We start from the raw sequence: 17,234 nt of genomic DNA, 5'->3' as shown, positions 1-17,234 counted from the left end.
TTCATTCCCCTTCCCTGTAAGGATATAAGTGAAGATCACAGTAACATAGGCTTCTTGTTGGCCATATTATTCATACTTTATCTGATTCATGATTTATTTGTGGTATATCCCTTGAAATATAATATTCCTACTTTCCCTTCAGATCTTGTGAATGCATGTTGCCACAGTTATTTAGATCTCAGCTACATTTGCTGAGATAAATTAAGACTATCTTGTGATTCACTGACCAAGGTTTTATCATATAATTTCATTTATTTACAGTCTAGGCTGGTTGGTTCAGTCAGCTGGAGCATAATGTTAATGAGGGGGATGGTCATGGATTCCTATCTTTATATGCCTCAATTATCTTTGTATTGAGGGGGAACAATCCATTAATCACAGACTGCATTCCTCATCTCAACCTAATATCTCACAAGTACAGGGGGCATTGTTGATTAAATGGATAAGGTGACCCTGTGCCCAATTACCCTCAGTCCATCACTAAACATGTTGAAAGAGCATGACTTCCTGGTGGTAACTCAGCCTTGTCATCTGGGGATACGGACAGCACCTTCACTGGCAAGTTGGCAAAAATCCTTAATGGCCTCATTAGTGTTTATTGTACATTTCCCAGTTGTGTTTTTTCTTCCTAGAAACTATGAGTCAAAAGTAAAGTAAGGTATTATAGGATTTGAAAAAGACTGTCCAGTTCAACTCTTTAATTTTGAGAATGAGAAAACTAGGGCTCAGATCTGCTGAAGATCACATGGGTAGCAGGTGGCAAAGATAAGAAGCAAGCTGAAAGTCCAAATCCAGGAATTTCCCCATTATACTATGATGCCTCCATTTGGCATCATTTTATTTAAGACTTTCAGTTTGTACCCAGTTTTTCAGCTAACATCCAACAATACTCATAGTCTAAGTTGTAAGTAGTCATTGAAAATGAAATTAATTCAAAACTGATAGATATATTTTAATGTGCTAGACAAATAGAGATTGGAATTGATTCTCCACTCTCCGTTTTGAGGAAATTGGGCATCCCTCTGTGCAGTGAGGTTGTGCCCTTAACTTCAGAGAGGGCTGCTATGTTGAACCACTCATTTGGCAAATATGTTTTGTAAACTTAGCTCCAGGCCCATAATTGGAAATTAGGTAGTATAGGGCAGGAGCTGACAAGGGTGAGGCATGTGTATTGGTCTCGCTGTGTCTCTTTGCATGTCTCTGCCTGTACACATTCTGAATGCATGGAAGGCATGAACTATAGGGTGATTTGGTTGGCAAGTGGGTGGTTCTCCAGCTATGGATAAATATCAGTGGAGCTAAGAAAACACTAGGAAGATCGAGTCTCTTCTTGATGTGGCTTGGTAGGCCACAACTGTTACACCCCTTTAGGATCAATCAGTTACTCCATTAATAAGCATTTATTAAGCACCAGGGACTGGTAGATATGAAAATATAAAAATTAGAGAGATCCTACCCTCATGAACTTTACATGCAACAACTGGGCTTTACCTTGAGAGGACTGAACGCTCTAGGATGGATTTTCCTAAGACCAGCTCCTAGTACAGAATCAGTGACCCCAACAAACTTTCAATTAAAAAATGACCCAGAGGTTAGATGGTTTCTGGAGAAGTGGAAGGGAGCAGAATACTTTTTCCAGCACTTAGCACAGTGCTTAGCATCTAGTGGGTGCATAATAAATGCTTGTTGCCTTATCACTAAACGCTTTACCAACCGTTACACTAATGTGTTCTTCTCTCCATCCCCATACCTAGACTTTGCTGTTCTTTCTCAACCCCTAGTGAGAAAATGAGAATGAGGGAAAGAGTTACGTATGTAGTACCAACTATGTGGCGTGTGCTTTGACAATATTGTCTCATCGATCCTCACAACAACCCTGGGAGGCAAGTGATGTGATTAGCCCTGTTTTTCAGTTGAAGAAACGACAGCAAACATGAGACGACTTGCTCAGTCACACAGCTCGTAAGTGTGTGCGGTGAAGTTTGAACTCAGGTCTGCCTGATTCTAGGGCAGGGCTTCATCTTCTGTGCTACCAGCTGCGTTCGGTGGGAATTGAGGGCATCTGCAAACCACGTATACAAGAGAAAAAGTATCTTGAGGGGAGACCATCCTAACTACACACATGAGCGCTGTCTGAGAGCTCAAGTGCCTTTTGATCCCTCTGTTACATTTAGTCAGTTATTCTGTATTCTCATCCTCTATGGAGAGAAAAGCAGGATAAAACAAATCTTCGAATGAAATAAGTAACAATAACAGGGCTCTGACCCTGAGGCCTCTGACAACTTTTCACATCACGTTATGTCAGTATGATTTAAAACCCAAGCAGTGGCATTGCCTCGAGGAAGGTTTTTTTTATTTTCGTTTATACCAAATCACTGACTTGTTGACAAATAAGACTAGCTTCTTCCTACTTGTTTGCATGGTAGTGTTGCTTACAGACATCCATTTTATATAGTACAAAGCAACCACAGTGTTCCTCCTTCCACCTGGCTGGTATAAACATCCCAGAATACAGCTGCTGCGTTGTGTAATTCTGTGGCACACAGGTTGTAGTTGTTGTGTTGTTGGGTTTGTCCTTCATTTTTGAATAAGACTGTGCCATCAGAGAAATGATGACATGACTTGCACTTGACTTTGTTTTGAGTGAGGGAGGACTGTGCAGGTCACCAGCCTCACTTTTCCTCCAGAGCCATCTGAATCCAGTGACCAGATATTCATCTCTGTGGCACACAGAGTCAATCCATATACACAGGTCATTTAGGAATGACTAGGAGTTGCTATTTACTGCATCTCTACTGGTCATCATCTTTTAAAAGGCTTTCACAGAACCAACAATTTCTCTGAAGAGGTTTCTCAGGTTGGTACAAAATTATTTCCGGCCCTGCCAGACTGGGCTGTGACTGTTTTCATCTGTCAGTGAGTGACTTTTGGTTTCCTCATTGCAGGAACAATTACTAATAAATCATATCCCAGCTCATAAAGTGTAGTCTTACAGAAATCAGCAGGGATAAATGTAAAAAGTCCCATACTTGGGCACAAAGAAATCAACTGCATAATATAAGATGGGGGAATCCTAGACAGAAAGTAAAGGGTTTATGGGGTTTTAGATAATGGTAGGCTCATTGTCAGTGCAAGCCAAAAAAACATTCATGTGACCTTGGATGTATTCAGAGGGGCACACCTTACAGCAAGAGTGAAGTAACAGTCCCACTGTACTCTGCCCTCTTCAGACCTCCTCCTCTGAAGTACTATGTTAAGGCCTGCCTGCCATGATTTAAGAAGGACATTAATAGGCTGGGGAATGTCCAGAAGAGACCAGCCAGCATGGCAAATAGCCATGAGTCCATATTCTAAGAGCATCATTTGAGAACTGCATGCATGTAGCCTGGAAAAGACATAGTGGGAGGGGACATCATAGCATGTCATGTGAAAGAAGGACTAGTTTTGTTCTATTTGGTCCATTGAGGAGAACCAGAAGTAAGAGAGGAAGTTGAAAGGAAGCCAATTTAGGCTTGACCTCAAGAAGAACTGCCTAAGAATCTAAGCTGTCCAGAAGTGGAAGGAATAGGCTACTTCCATAAGTGCTGGGTTCCCTTACCTTGGAGGGTTTCAGGTGTCCCAGATGACCACTTATCAGGTACATCACAGTAGGGATTCCTTTCTTAGACTAGATGATTCCAACCTATACTAGGTACCTTCCCTTCTCTCAGATTCCATTAAAAGTCCAACCACAGAAATACAGGATGGGGCAGATATAGTTTAGCAGTTTTTCAGGTAAAAAGACCCAGAAGGATGTATACTTGTTGAGGAGATAGGTGGTTTTCTTTTTCTCTTTACATGGGTGTTAGCACATGGTGACTGCTTAATAAATGAATTTTTAAAATCTAGGACTTTCAGTTGACTGAACATTCCATGTTGAAACAATGGTGTTGACAAACCTATCCAAAAAGCTGACGTCCAAACTTAGAAGCCATTAGCAGATGCAATAATACCCAGAACAACAGGAGTGCATATGGTGTCCCATAATGGGGAGCCATTGATAGTTTTTGGGCAGTGGTGACATGCAGACCATATTGATTTACATACATTTATATACTTGATATAATTTATGTCTCTATGTAGACATAGATGATTATAAAATCAGACATGCACATGTGTAATAGTTCTATTTTCTCCTAATTTGTTATTCTAAAGTATTAATTATTCCTTGCTTTTTAAATTGAGATTCATTTTCTTCCAGGCCAAAACTGTACTTGGAATAACACGAGTCACATATAAAAACTATTTCAAATATTTGAGTTGGTTTAATATTCAGGGGGATTACTCATGAATAGTTCATGCTTAATTAATTAAAAAACAACAACAAATTCTCCCTGAAACTCTATAGAACAAAATCAAACAAGTGACTTCAAGAAAGTCAAGGTCAGTGTATTTTGCTTTTCATCTCATCTCTTCTCTCCAACCCCTTCCCCCACATCTGGAATGCATTTGGTACCTTGGCCTCCCAGAATCCCTAGCTTCTTTTCTCCCCCATGGCACAGTTTTGTTTATTATGTTTTTTTTTAACTAAAATGGAACAATAAAAAATCATTCTTAGAAATAATTCCCCTCAGAAAACTGTGTTACACTTTCCCTCAGATACCCATGACCCTCATGGAATGAGTGGGCATAAGCTCATTGTTGTGTTCATCCTTTTTTTTTGAAGAGGACCATGACATCAAAGAAATGATGACATGACTTGCACTTGACTTTGTTTTGAGTGAGGGAGGGCTGTGCAGGTCACTAGCCTCACTTCTCCTCCAGAGCCATCTGGATCCAGTGACCTGATATTCCTCAGGATGACTGGAGACAGTCCAGGATTCAATGGGAGACCTTGGCCTTTTAGGATAAGGCCTTTTCAGATACTTACTTCATGTGAGGTTAATGCCTATTTAGTGAATATGGCATAAGCTTAGACTGTTACAAGAGTGAGGTCAATAAGTAGGGAACATGGTGGCCAAAGTTCCTCGTTTCTCTAGTGCTGGGAGGCCTCAAAGTCCTTTCTCTCTTCATATAGGCCTCTTTGCAACCCAAACCTTTATTGCAAAGACTAGTTTTTGTGAGTCCACAGTGGGCTTTCTTCTTTTCTGGCAGTGGTCACGCTCCTTGAAGCTGCTTCTAGTGTGAAGTGATGATCTCCTCGTATCAGTGTCTGCCTGGAGAGTATCTACCGCAATTCTTCTTCAAGCCCTTTTGTACTGTCTTTCTGACTATTAGAAAGGATGTCTCTTCTCGAGTGTTAGGGTTGGTGGTAGATAGGAAGAGGGATGAGATAGCAACCCCTTCTTCCTTACAAGAGCGATTTCTTTAGGGGCCAGGTTCTTCTTTTACTGTTGGATCCTACCTTAGGAATGATTGTCAAACTTACCTTTTGCATCATGTCATGTCAGTCGGCAGAAAAAGAAGTATTCGCACTTTTTCGGGGGATCGTTGGGTGTGAATGCCTTGCTAATAGAGGAATACAGTCATCTCTGATTTATATCAGCCAAAGGAACAGGGAACAAATCTTTCCATTCACTAATGATGGATTAGAAACTGAAAATCTCTAGTAACTCTTCTCCAGAACTTTTCTGAATCATATGATAATGAAAAAAAGATAGGAGTCAAAGATGTTTGTTTGGTTTTTTTTGTACAAAGGTTCCATTTCTGTTTTCCAACAGTCATATTGAGAATGCCAACTTTATGGGGGGGCTGTCTTTTGACTAAAAGCACATGTTTAGGAAATGAGAACATTAAATTATGGTAGGGTCCATTATCTGATGAGTGCAGTTGTTTTTTTCTTGTTGTTTTTAATTCCCACTTGTCCCTGACAGCACTCATTTTCTGTTTTAGCCCATTCATTCAGATCAAGACCCAGCATCTTATAGTGTCTGTCTTTGGAAGAGCTCCATGTTTGTAGAGGCAGCTAGATTTTGTCATTGGTTTGGAAATCTCCCTCTTCAGGCATATAACAGTCAAAGCAGCCCTGAGTCTCTCCCTTCAGGGTTTTCCTGAAGTTACCACTGCACATAGCATCAGCATGGGGAGTCTGGCTTCAACAAGCCTCACACTATGGCTTCCTTACAGTGGTGACATCTGGACCAAGTGGAACATTGGGGATAAACTGTCCCACTTGCATCAGAGCTTCAGTTTCATTTTTGAATAACAAATAGTTCATGACATCATAGGGAGCCTCAGAACTTTTCAGAACATCCAAAAATACCTGGTCCCCAGCACTGCGGTTTTAAGCTGGATGTTCTTCAGACTCGACTTAAGCTGCCACATCTGGCACTGGCTTTTCTTTTTTGTCTTTCTTTCTTCAAGCAAAGGAAAAATAATCCCCTTTTGGCTTATTTAGTTTCACTTTAGATAAATTTGATTTTCACTTCACTTGCCCATTAAAAAATCAAAAGTAGCTTTGTCTCATCAGCCTCTTGTAGGCTTCAGCTCTGGGCCCCCTTGGTCAAAAATGGGCCTCTTACTTCATGGAACCTCTCAGGGAGAAAACCCTTTCCCTGATTCTCCCCTTCTAAACTAACTCCTGGGAGAGTCTCACTCTGCTTTTTCAGTTCTCTTACTTAACAAGCTAATCTTAGAAAACCTCAGACGGACACAGAGACAAATGGAACAGAGCCTTAGTGACCCAGAAAGCAAAATGTTGAGATTAAAAACTACTTTCTTTCCTTACTTTAATATCTCACTTAATTTATTCACTTTACCTGACAGCAAGAATCCTTTCGACACACTTCTGCCAGAAAATGCTAGGAATAGGCCCTGAAGGCCTTCTTGGGCAGTCTTACACACTTCTGCACCTTTACTTAAAGAGTTCCTTTCACACCCACACAGCTTAATTGATATCTAACCTCAAAAGCTTGAAAGAAAGGATTGTAGGCTTTGGAGACTCTCACAGAGTATTGGCCCAGATTTCACTATTTGAGACCCTGGTCCTGCAAGAGATTCAGAATGTGCTGCTAGTGTTTGGGGGCTCACCAGCTATTGGCTTCATAAGCTGAATATTCATAACACTCTGAATTTCCCAGGTGACCCTTTACTATGTGCACAGGTTTTCTCTGTCTCTTCCCCTTCAGAGGATCTTTTTGAAGTAGAGGCCTCTACCTGACAGCTGTCTCCCTGAGAGAGTGAAAATTAGAAAAATGCTGCAGCACAAATAGTAAAAACAGACATATAGACACATATATGCTTACCCAGATAAAATTTACATGCTGGTAAAAGGGAGTGTGAGACCATGGCCAGAGTCCTAACAGAACTCTCCTTGTGGCCCAATGGAGGGGAATTCCTTGTGACGAATCTAGGCTCTGATCCCTTTGTGTTTAGCCATAACTATTATAATTTAAAAGTTTCGAGAGACACAGTATATAGGTAATTTAATCATTGTATTAATAAGTCCAGCAGGTTATTAATAGAAGGATGCCATTTGCCATGTGTCTTAGACTAAAGACCCCTAGCTTCTTTCAAAGCACAGCACCTCCCACATGTAGCCTTTCTTGACTTTCTTGACTCACTATTAGCACAATCTTATTTTGAAATTACTTAGTACTGTTTTGTGCATGTTGTATTTACTTAATTACATAGATCCTCCCCCCCCCCACCCCACCCCTCAAAAAGAAAAAGAATGTAGCCTATCAAAGCTTAGGAATGGTTTCATTTTTGTCTTGTATTCTCTCAGCACCTTTGTATACCTGGCACATTATAGGAACTTAATAAATTATGCCAAATTAAATCAAATCCGAGCTATTTAAAATGTCTGTGAATTCACAGCTTCATTATCCACAGACACATTGTCAGCCTCTGAGGTAGGATAAAATAGTACACAACGGTAATTGTTTAGCACCTTACGATGATGAAGATGTTACAGTGGAGCTCTGATACCATCTTCTGAGCTGCCTCTTAGTGACCTTTCTTGTATTCATCTACTGTATACATACATGTATGTATTCATTTACTTTTTATTTATGCTGTATATTTTTTAAATGAAATATTATTTGTAAAAAGTGCCTAGCACAGCACCTGTCCCATAGTAGGCATTCTATAAATGCTTATTCCTTCCTTTCTCCTCTCTTCTATGTACTTGTTAAGGTCATCCCCAATGTAAATTCATTGTGGTTCATTCTTTGAACTTGCATTTCCTGGGCCTAGCACAGTACCTGACACATAGTAGGTATTAATAAATACTTGTTGATTGGTTAAAGGGGAAATTTATTTTCTAACTGGAAAAGACAACAGGTAAATAGGGAAGGAGACTTCTCCCAAGGAGAATACAAAGGAAAATGACCTTAAACAGCAACTGGTTAAGACTGAAATGAAATAAGGAGAATTTGATAATGCAATGGTAACAAACTGCTTTTTGTTCTTGTAGGGGTTTATGGATTTATTTACTTAGCTGACTTTTTTTTTTAAGTATTTGTTGACGCTAGTCCAGGATGGTTTCAACTATAGGCCTTTGGGAGACCAAGGAATAGAAAGTGACCTCTGGAGGTCTCTTTTCAATCCCAAGAAACTAAAAATGATGACGTTGCCTTCTAGTTGTTTTCAGGAAGGCACAAGCTAGAGGCCATAGAGTGGAGTTAGAGCAGCTGGGTTTTCAAATGCCATCCTAACAATTCCACAGCTCACCCACCGCCTAACTCTGTGACCGTGGGGAAGGTCACAGTCTTCTCGGGCTTCACTTTATTTGTAAAATGAGGGCTTGATGGCCTCTAAGGTACCTTCAGCTACATCTAGAATATTATGAGCCCTAGAAATAAAAACCTCATAAATTCCTGCTTCAACTCCAGCTCACCAACTTCTCTAGCCTTCCCAAAGCAACCTTAGGTACTATCTCCAGCACAAAACCTTTATTGACCACCTCACCCTGACAATACACACAAATCTTCCTTTGAATCTATTCAAGTAAAGGCTGTGTCTTCTCAGTAAATCTCAGTTCCTTGAGGGCAGAGATGGATTCCTTTTTTTTTTAATATCTTTAGATCTCCATTGTGCTTTCCTTTTATTTATTTATTTTTGTATGATTTCATTGGTATGTAAGTGAGGGAACTCCCTCTTCAAGTGCTCTTAGAAACTTGCCTGGGGCACCGAGACTGTGAATGCCAGAAGGAGGTTATAAACTGATATTTGTCAAAGATGGAACAAGAAAACAGGTTTTTCCGATCCTGAGGTTCACTCTCTATCCACAAGGCCCAGCTGCCTTGGAGATTACAGGGTTTCAGTGATTATTGAGCTGAGTGGTGTGTTATTCATTTGAAAAGTTTAGTTTGGTTCTAAGCAGAAATCTAGAAGTTCTTTGTCAGGCAATGAACACATGTAACTGGGAGGGAACATTTGATGACTACCTTCCAAACTGCTGACTGTGACCCTTTGGAAAACTGTAAAAGTTGGCAGTCAGGAAAGGTGCTATGCTCCATTACCTCTGTGGGTCTGCCATTTGTTAGACATCTAACTGGCATGAAGCCCTTCATTCTGTTTCCTATTGTGGGCATGATTGCTGGACAGGCGCACCTCTTTCTTGGGGACTGGCTTCCCACACTTTTAAATCACTGCTTTCAGGAAAAGTTGGGAGCTTGCAAAGGCCACATCTCAAAAAAGTTACAGCTTCAAATAAATGTGCCATTTTATAAAATTACAACGACTGTAACAGGAAAAAAATGTTCTTTCATGTGAGTGACATTTATATCACTGCCATTTAGAGGGTTTGGAAACTCGCATATCAAGGCTGAAGAATGGTTTTGAAAGCTAAAAGTATTCTGTGATTGATAAATGTGATACACCTCTAAGATAATCTTGGGGGAATGGGTCCCCCTTCCTCCAAGAGTCATAAATATATCTTATATATTTACATATATAAATCCCCTAAAAATGGAAACTGTTATTATAAAAATGTAATTACTCAGTCACGGAAGTGTATTAGGTATATATACTGTATATTTTTACTTGCAAACAGACTTGAGTCATATGCTTTTCTCAGAAGACAGTTCCCAGTTTGCAACCCAGGGAAAATTCTACTTCTAATGTCAATGTCATTTCTGACCCTGGATTAATAGAAAAATAAAACTACTTCTACTTATCGTACTAAATATCTACCGTATTTCTCAGGGGAAAGTCAATCAGGTATGGTAGCAAATCAATTTAAATTAAGATCAAAGATAAACTCCACTGGCTGCAGCAGATCTTAGTCAAAATGTTTTGTTCTTAGTTGAGTTTACAGTTAAATCATGCTCTGGGTTCTAAGACTCAGTTTACTAAATCCTTATGGGTCCCCGGATGGGATATAGGACCAGGGAATTAGATAAACCCCCAGCTCCTCCCCCAACATTTTATAGAGGAATTGATTGAGATTCTGAGAAGTAATTTGTCCAAGGTTACACAAGTTCATCCTTTCCCACCCCCACCCCCAAGTTCGCCAGCTCCGAAATCCTGTTCTTTCTCATGGACCAAGTTGGAATCAAGGGATATTTGCCCCTATCTGAGAATGTGCCGCACCTGGAAAACCAAATGGTTAGCTACCTTCTCTCTGCCCAATCCATCTCCACCCGGGTGCGCGCTGGGAGAACCGAGGGTAAGGAGTGCCCGGCTGCGCACCGCTTCCAGCAGAGGAGCACAGATTCTCTGCTCAGCAACTTTGCAAACCTCTTCCTCGAAGTGCATGGAAATGGGAACTTGGAGTACTCAGAAGAGGCACATTAGTAAAGGGAGGCAGGACTGGGGTGGGAGTGAAGAAGAGGGTGAGGGACGCAGGGAGAAGCGGCAACCCAGACAGACCGCTGCAGTCACGTCCTTACCTGCGAAGAGCCGGGCTTCCCACTTGGTAACTTTGTTGCAGCAGCTGCCGCTGCCGCCGCCCCCGCCCCCGCTGCTGTTGGCCGCTGGCTAGGCCAGCCCTAGGAGGGAAGGGCTGTGGTCTGCTGCTCAGTGCCGGAGCCCCTGTGCCGTCCTGCTTCTTATGGAGAGAGGGAGGGCCCGGCGGCCTTTCGCAATTGCCCCGAGAGTGAGAAATGATGTGGAAAGAAGTTCCGGGAAGACTTTCAGTGGGAAATCCCAGGCAGCTGGCTGGGATTGCCTTGGCTAGGACGAGACATGCTGTCCAGTGCTGTTGCGGCCGCTGGACTTGGGGGCTGCCACCGGGATTTTCTCCGGACCCTTGGGGAATCTGTATGTTCAAAGCTGTCAGTCAGTCAGTCAGCAAGCATCTGTGGAAGGTTTGTCTGTGTTAGGCACCGTGTTAACCACTGGATATGCAAAGAAAAGAAAAAAGCAAAATGAGGTCCCAGCTCTCTTGGTGCACACGTTATAAAAGGGGAGATGACATGTAGATAACCATACTTAGAAGACCTTAGTCATTTACTGTGTAAATGGGAGGACTCCCAGAGGGAAGGTACGAATCTTCAGGACTACTGGGGGACTTTTTATAGGGCTTTCTTTAACTTGGTACCTCTTTACTTCACTAATTTTCCAAAGGCTTGGGGCAATCAGGAAAAGTCTGGTTTTTGATAGTGCTGACCTCTTGAATACTCCCCTCTTCTAGAATACTCTCTCCTCCTTTGGTTTTTGTGACATTCTGGATTTTCCTACCTGTCTGAAGATTCATTTCAGACTTAGCTTTCCCAGCATCTTGTCCTGGGTCCTCTTCTCTTTTCCCTACACTCTCAGTAATCTCAAAAACCCATTTGTCTTTGTAGATGACCCTCAGATATCCAAAGGTCATACCTCTCTTGCATTCCAGTCTGGCGTCATCAATGGCCTGCTGGAAATCTTTACCTGGATGTCTCATAGTCATCTCAGACTCAAACTTCCCATTATCCCCCCACAACCATTACCTTCCCTAGCTTACCTGTTTCTGTAGAGGACACTACCCCCTTTCTAGTCATCCAAGCGTACAAACTTAGGGTCATCCTTGGTTCTTCACTTACTCATCTCCACTCATTTCCATCTAGGTGACTGTCATCTGTAGTCCAGTCTAACATCTTATCACCACACATCTCTTGCAAACCTGCTCTTCTTTGGACACACACCACCACCAAAGTCCTGGCTTTAATCATGATAATTTGGCAGCTTTGTGGTGCACCTGGGCCTCCAGTCAAGAAGACTCGTCTTTATGAGTTCAAATGTGGCCTCTGATACTTCCCAGCTGTGTAATCCTGGGCAAGTCACTTAACCCTATTTGCCTCAGTTTCCTCATCTGTAAAATGAGCTGCAGAAGGAAATGGCAAACCACTCCAGTATCTTTGCCAAGAAAATCCCAAATAGAGTAAAGAAGGATCAGGACTGAAAAATGACTAAACAACTGGGTGAGGATAACAAAAACTTCCTGATCCTCTGACTTCCAGTCTCACCCCTCTTTAATCTGGCCTCTAGGAAACTGGAAGAGATTATTGCTAAAACACAGATTTCCTTGTTCAAGAAAATTTGATGGTTTCCTATTTCTTCTAGAATAAAATACAACCTCCTACATTTGATATTTAAAACCCTTCACAGTCTGACCCCAGCTTCTCTACTCAGGCTGATTTTATATTACTCCCCCTCATACATTCTATTTTTCATCTATACTGACCCACCAGCTAATCTCCATCCATTGTCATACTATCTACTGTCTTTATTCTCCCCTTTTACCTCTGCTTTTTGAGATCCCTAGCTCCCTAAAGAGGTCAGCTCAGGTGCCATATGAAGCCTGTCCTGATACCCTCCCCCTCCAATTACAAGTGTTCCCCCCCAGGCCTTGGTATTTATTTGTCTGTGTCCAAGTTGTCTCTTCTGATAGAAAGGAAACTCCTTGTGTGCAGGGATTTCTCATTTTTTATTTTTATATCCCAGGATGTTCTAGGAGGACTAGCACTTCCAGTGGAAGAGCTTTCGGAGGCCTTTTCAGGGCTGCTTCTCTCAGTAAAACCTGGTCAAAAGTCAGCAGGCCTCAGACATGTAGGTAAGTGAGGCAGGTGTCCACCCCAAGCATGTGAAGACTTTCTCTGGTCAATTGGAAAGATGAGAATGATTTGTTCCAAGGGCCATGAAGGTAGCTGAAGCAAGGACTTTTGGGCACTTAGCTCTTGGTCAGACATTGAAGATGTCAAGATGTTCAGCCCAGGTCAATGTCAGCTGTCTTGATTTTTTTCCTGCCACTAGACTTAGATGAATTTGGAAGAGTGAGTTTGATGACTCTGTGCAACCCTGCCTCACTTAAATCCCAATTCACATGCAAGTCAAGGGTACAGAGTAAGACATCCATTTTCAGAAGTGGTAGGAATGGGTTTTAATTGATTATATATATTATATATACATACATACACGTATATACACACACACAATTTGTTACAAGGCTTTTGATTTTCTCTTTTTATCAGTTGGGAGCTCAGTGAGAAAGAAGGTGAAAGGCAAAGAGGTGAGCTCCATAGAGATGCCAAAAAGGAAAAAGAAAAAAGAAAAAAGGGCCAGTGAAGAGAATAGGAGGAAACATGGAGGAGCAGGACAATTTTCAAAGTGATAAGTTACATCATTTTGTGATAGAAAGTGAATGGGTTATATTCTTAAAAGGGAAAACAAGCTATACATAATAGAAAATTCATATCCTCTTTTTACAATTCTTTTTTTACTTGTTTTATTGGATGTTTTATTGAGTTCACAATAAAAAAAACAAAATTAAAGTAAGTTCATTAGGAAGGATCATGCATGCTATATATAATACTATATAAAAATATCAAACCTAGGGGGTGGAGCCAAGATGGTGGAGTAGAAGCACAGATCTGCTGAAGCTCTCCCCTCAAAGCTCTTTAAAAAAAAGAATTCACTGATCACCCTTCTGAAAGAGACCCTGAAAGGAAAACTAGGAATATTGTAGCCAAGTTCCAGAGTTCCCAGGTCAAGGAGAAAATATTACAAGCAGTCAGAAAGAAATATTTCAAGTATTATGAAATACGATCAGGATAACATGGGATTTAGCAGCTTCTACACTAAGGGACTGAAGGGCTTGGAATATGATATTCCAGACGTCAAAGGAGATAGGATTAAAACCAAGAATCACCTATCCAATATTAGAGTAGTTAGAGGGAATATATATATATATGTATATATACATGTATATGGATGGGTGGGTATGGGTGTGTAGGTGTGTATTGGTATGTATGTATGTGTATATTGTATATGTGTAGGTATGTATATGTACATGGGTGTATATACATATAGAATTGATTCTATATATATATACACACATAGGCAGAGGGTGTAGGTTAAGCTGAATATGAAGGGAGAATACCTAAAAAATAAAATTTACTGTTGAGAGGAATGTACTAGAAGAGAAAGAGAGAGGTAGAATGTAGCAAATCATCTCACATAAAAGAGGCAAGAAGGCGCTTTTATAATGGAAGGGAAGAAGGGGGAGATGAAAGGGAATAAGTGAGCCTTACTCTCATGGAATTTGACTTAAGGAGGGAACAATACACACTCAGTTGGATATGGAAATCTATTTTACCCTGCAGGAAGGCAAGGGGAAAGGGGATAGGAGAGGAAAAATAATAGAAGGGACAGCAAATTGGAGAAAGGGATAAGAAGCAAACACTATTGTGGGAAGGCAGGTCAGGGGAGAGAATGGAATAAATGGAGGGCAGGACAGGAAAGAGGGAAATGTCGTTAGTCTTTCACAACACAACTATTATGGAAGTGCTTTGCATGGCTACACATGTATGACTTATATTGAATTGCTTGGTTTCTCAGTGAGAGTGGGTGGGGAGGAAGGAAGGGAGAGAATATGGAACTCAGAGCTTTAATAATGAATGTTAAAAAATTGTTTTTGCATGCAACTGGGAAATAAGATGTACAGGCAATGGGATATAGAAATCTATTTTGCCCTACAGGAAAATAGAGAGGAAGGGGATGGAAAAAGGGTGAATAATAGAAGGGAGGATAGACTGGAGGAAGGGGTGGATGGGTTCCATGCTGTCCGGTGGTGGGGGGTGGGGAGAGATGGGGAGAAAATTTTGAATTCAAATTCCTGTGGAAGTGAATGTTGAAAACTGAAAAATAAATAATATATAAAAAAAAGAAAAGAAAAAATATCAGACATATATATACTAAAAGTATACATAAAAGCATATATTGTTGTGTACATATATGTGTGTGTATGTCTATATGTGTGTGTGTGTATAGATATATATACATATAGTTTCAGAGGAGGGAACTAAAGAGCCATTTGTTTATAGTAGGATCACTGATTTCTCAAAATCTGAGTATTGTACTTGAGGCATGGAAAGACAAGATCAAATCATTGGGCTTGGAAGGGCTGAGAAAAATTGAACTTTGTTCTTGGTAAGCTCTGTGGGCATTTCCCTTATTTGTAGGTGAAGAGTTTATCTGATTTGGACCTTTGATCTCAGCTGAGACCAGCCCCTGTCCTCCAAAGAATAGGGAAAAGTCAAGAGTTCTTTCTAATGTACTTCCCTTAAAATGAGGGCAAATAAGTCCATCCTTCCAGTGACCCTGCAGATGGAGAATGTCACTAGGGAGTCTTTTTGGCAGAGAGACCAGATAGAATGTTATTAGAGTAGCTCAGAACCCCATTTTAAAAAATTCTCACTGTGAAATTGAGGTCCATAGATTTAGAGACAGAAGGGGCCTCTAGGGCCATTTTGTCAAATCCACTCATCTATGAAACAAGGAAACTGAGGCTCAATTAAATTTAGAGACTTGCTGAAAACCCCATAAAAAGGGAGCTTGGCAGATGGAAGGATTTGGGTACAAGTGGTCTGATTCCAGAGTGTTATTCTTTCCACTGCACCCTCCATTTCTACAGCTGAAGTTTTGGGGTTATCAAATACTAACTCAAAAGAAGATTTGGAATTTTAATTTTGTGTTTGACCAATTCTGATTTTGCTCCGATTTCTGTTGCTTGCTCTGCCCAGAAATATGCTGAAGATAAAAACATTTCCCTCCCGCCCATAAGATCCGAAAGTCGTAATGTGAAGAAGTCTATGGAGAAGGACTTCTTCCATTCAAATTCTGGAATTAAGCAATTCCTGGGATTGCTGCCAGTGCAGATCAGGAAACAAACCCAAACAGCATTCTTCCTCCTACCTGCACCCAAAAGAAACCTTGCAAGGGAAATGTTCCAGACACTGGAAATAATGGAGCCTCTCCCATCTTGGTGGTCATTACCCACAAAGTGGTGGTGATGGTGGTGACTTTAAAAATAGGAAATGTCCCCAAATGCCTCCACATTCTCACCGGAAATTCAAGGCAAGGCTAAATGGAAGATTTGGTGCATGGGTTGGTCACAGCTAATGGTCTAAAGAAGGAGGGGCAGGGGATAGAGACAGTTCTATTCGTAGAAATGAATAATGTAGAAATGTACATTTCTTGAAATGGTGAAAGACTCATGGGTGAGCTTAATATTGTGCTTAGTTTTGGGAAAAAAACTAATTATATTCAGGTGAACTCCTTAGTAACTTTATGTTAGCAGTTTTTAACCCAGGTTCCACAGACCTCTCCTGCCCCACCTCTAAGAGGTGTGTGGATAGATTTCTGAGAGTATCTATGAACTTGGACAAGAAAAAAAATGATATCTTTTCACCAACCTTTAACTGAAATTTAGCATTTCCTTCATTCCTGAATGTAGACAAAAAACATTATTCTGAGAAGGGGTCCATCGACTTCACCAGATTGCCAAAGAGGGTTCATGACACAAAATGAAGTTAAGAACCCCTGCTTAACTGTTTTACTTGTAGCTTGTTAAGAATAGACCAGATGCCTCTGGCAAAACTTAACCCTTTCTGTAGCCCATTCTCTTTTTCATTCAGGTTATCTTTTCTTTTTAAACTTTCTCATTTTATTCATTCTCAAGGTCATCCCCTGTATATATCCACTAATCTTTTCTGTAGCCATAGTAGGCTTTCTTACTTTAATTTTTTTAAAAAAAGAAAAAACTTCATTGTAAAAATTATTTAATTATATTAAGCCTGAATCTCCTTTCTGTGTTCCTTTGAGAGGTTAATAGAATTGAAAAAGTGCAAAATTCTTTTATTTGTGAGAGTGGGAGACCTGTTCATTAGACAATTCAGGATTGGGAAGATGTAATATCCCTTATGCTATGCCAAAGAAAATATAGATCCTTGAATGAATCAATCAATTCATACTTATTATAGGCTTACTATATGTTAATTACTATGGTAGATGCTAGAGATACAAAAATTATAAAGTCTTTGCTCTCAAGAAGCTTA

General features: G+C 40.6%; 1 protein-coding gene across 3 annotated transcripts in view; it reads right to left on the bottom strand.

Annotated features, from left to right (window-relative positions):
• The window catches only part of STEAP4 (STEAP4 metalloreductase), a 35,740-nt gene extending 24,734 nt beyond the window's left edge, over positions 1-11,006 (bottom strand). Inside the window, exon 1 of one of the 3 annotated variants that reach the window (XM_072651561.1) lies at positions 10,815-11,006. The gene's annotated coding sequence lies outside the window, so the exon portion shown is untranslated. The remainder of the gene's footprint in view (positions 1-10,814) is intronic. The other 2 variants (XM_072651562.1, XM_072651564.1) reach the window with 2 other exon arrangements.
• Between the last annotated feature and the right edge of the window lie 6,228 nt (positions 11,007-17,234).

Source organism: Notamacropus eugenii, chromosome 3 (genome assembly GCF_028372415.1).
Source record: "Notamacropus eugenii isolate mMacEug1 chromosome 3, mMacEug1.pri_v2, whole genome shotgun sequence".
NCBI lineage: Eukaryota > Metazoa > Chordata > Mammalia > Diprotodontia > Macropodidae > Notamacropus > Notamacropus eugenii.
Note: the sequence above shows the minus strand (reverse complement) of the source record. Positions and strands in the feature narration are given on the sequence as shown.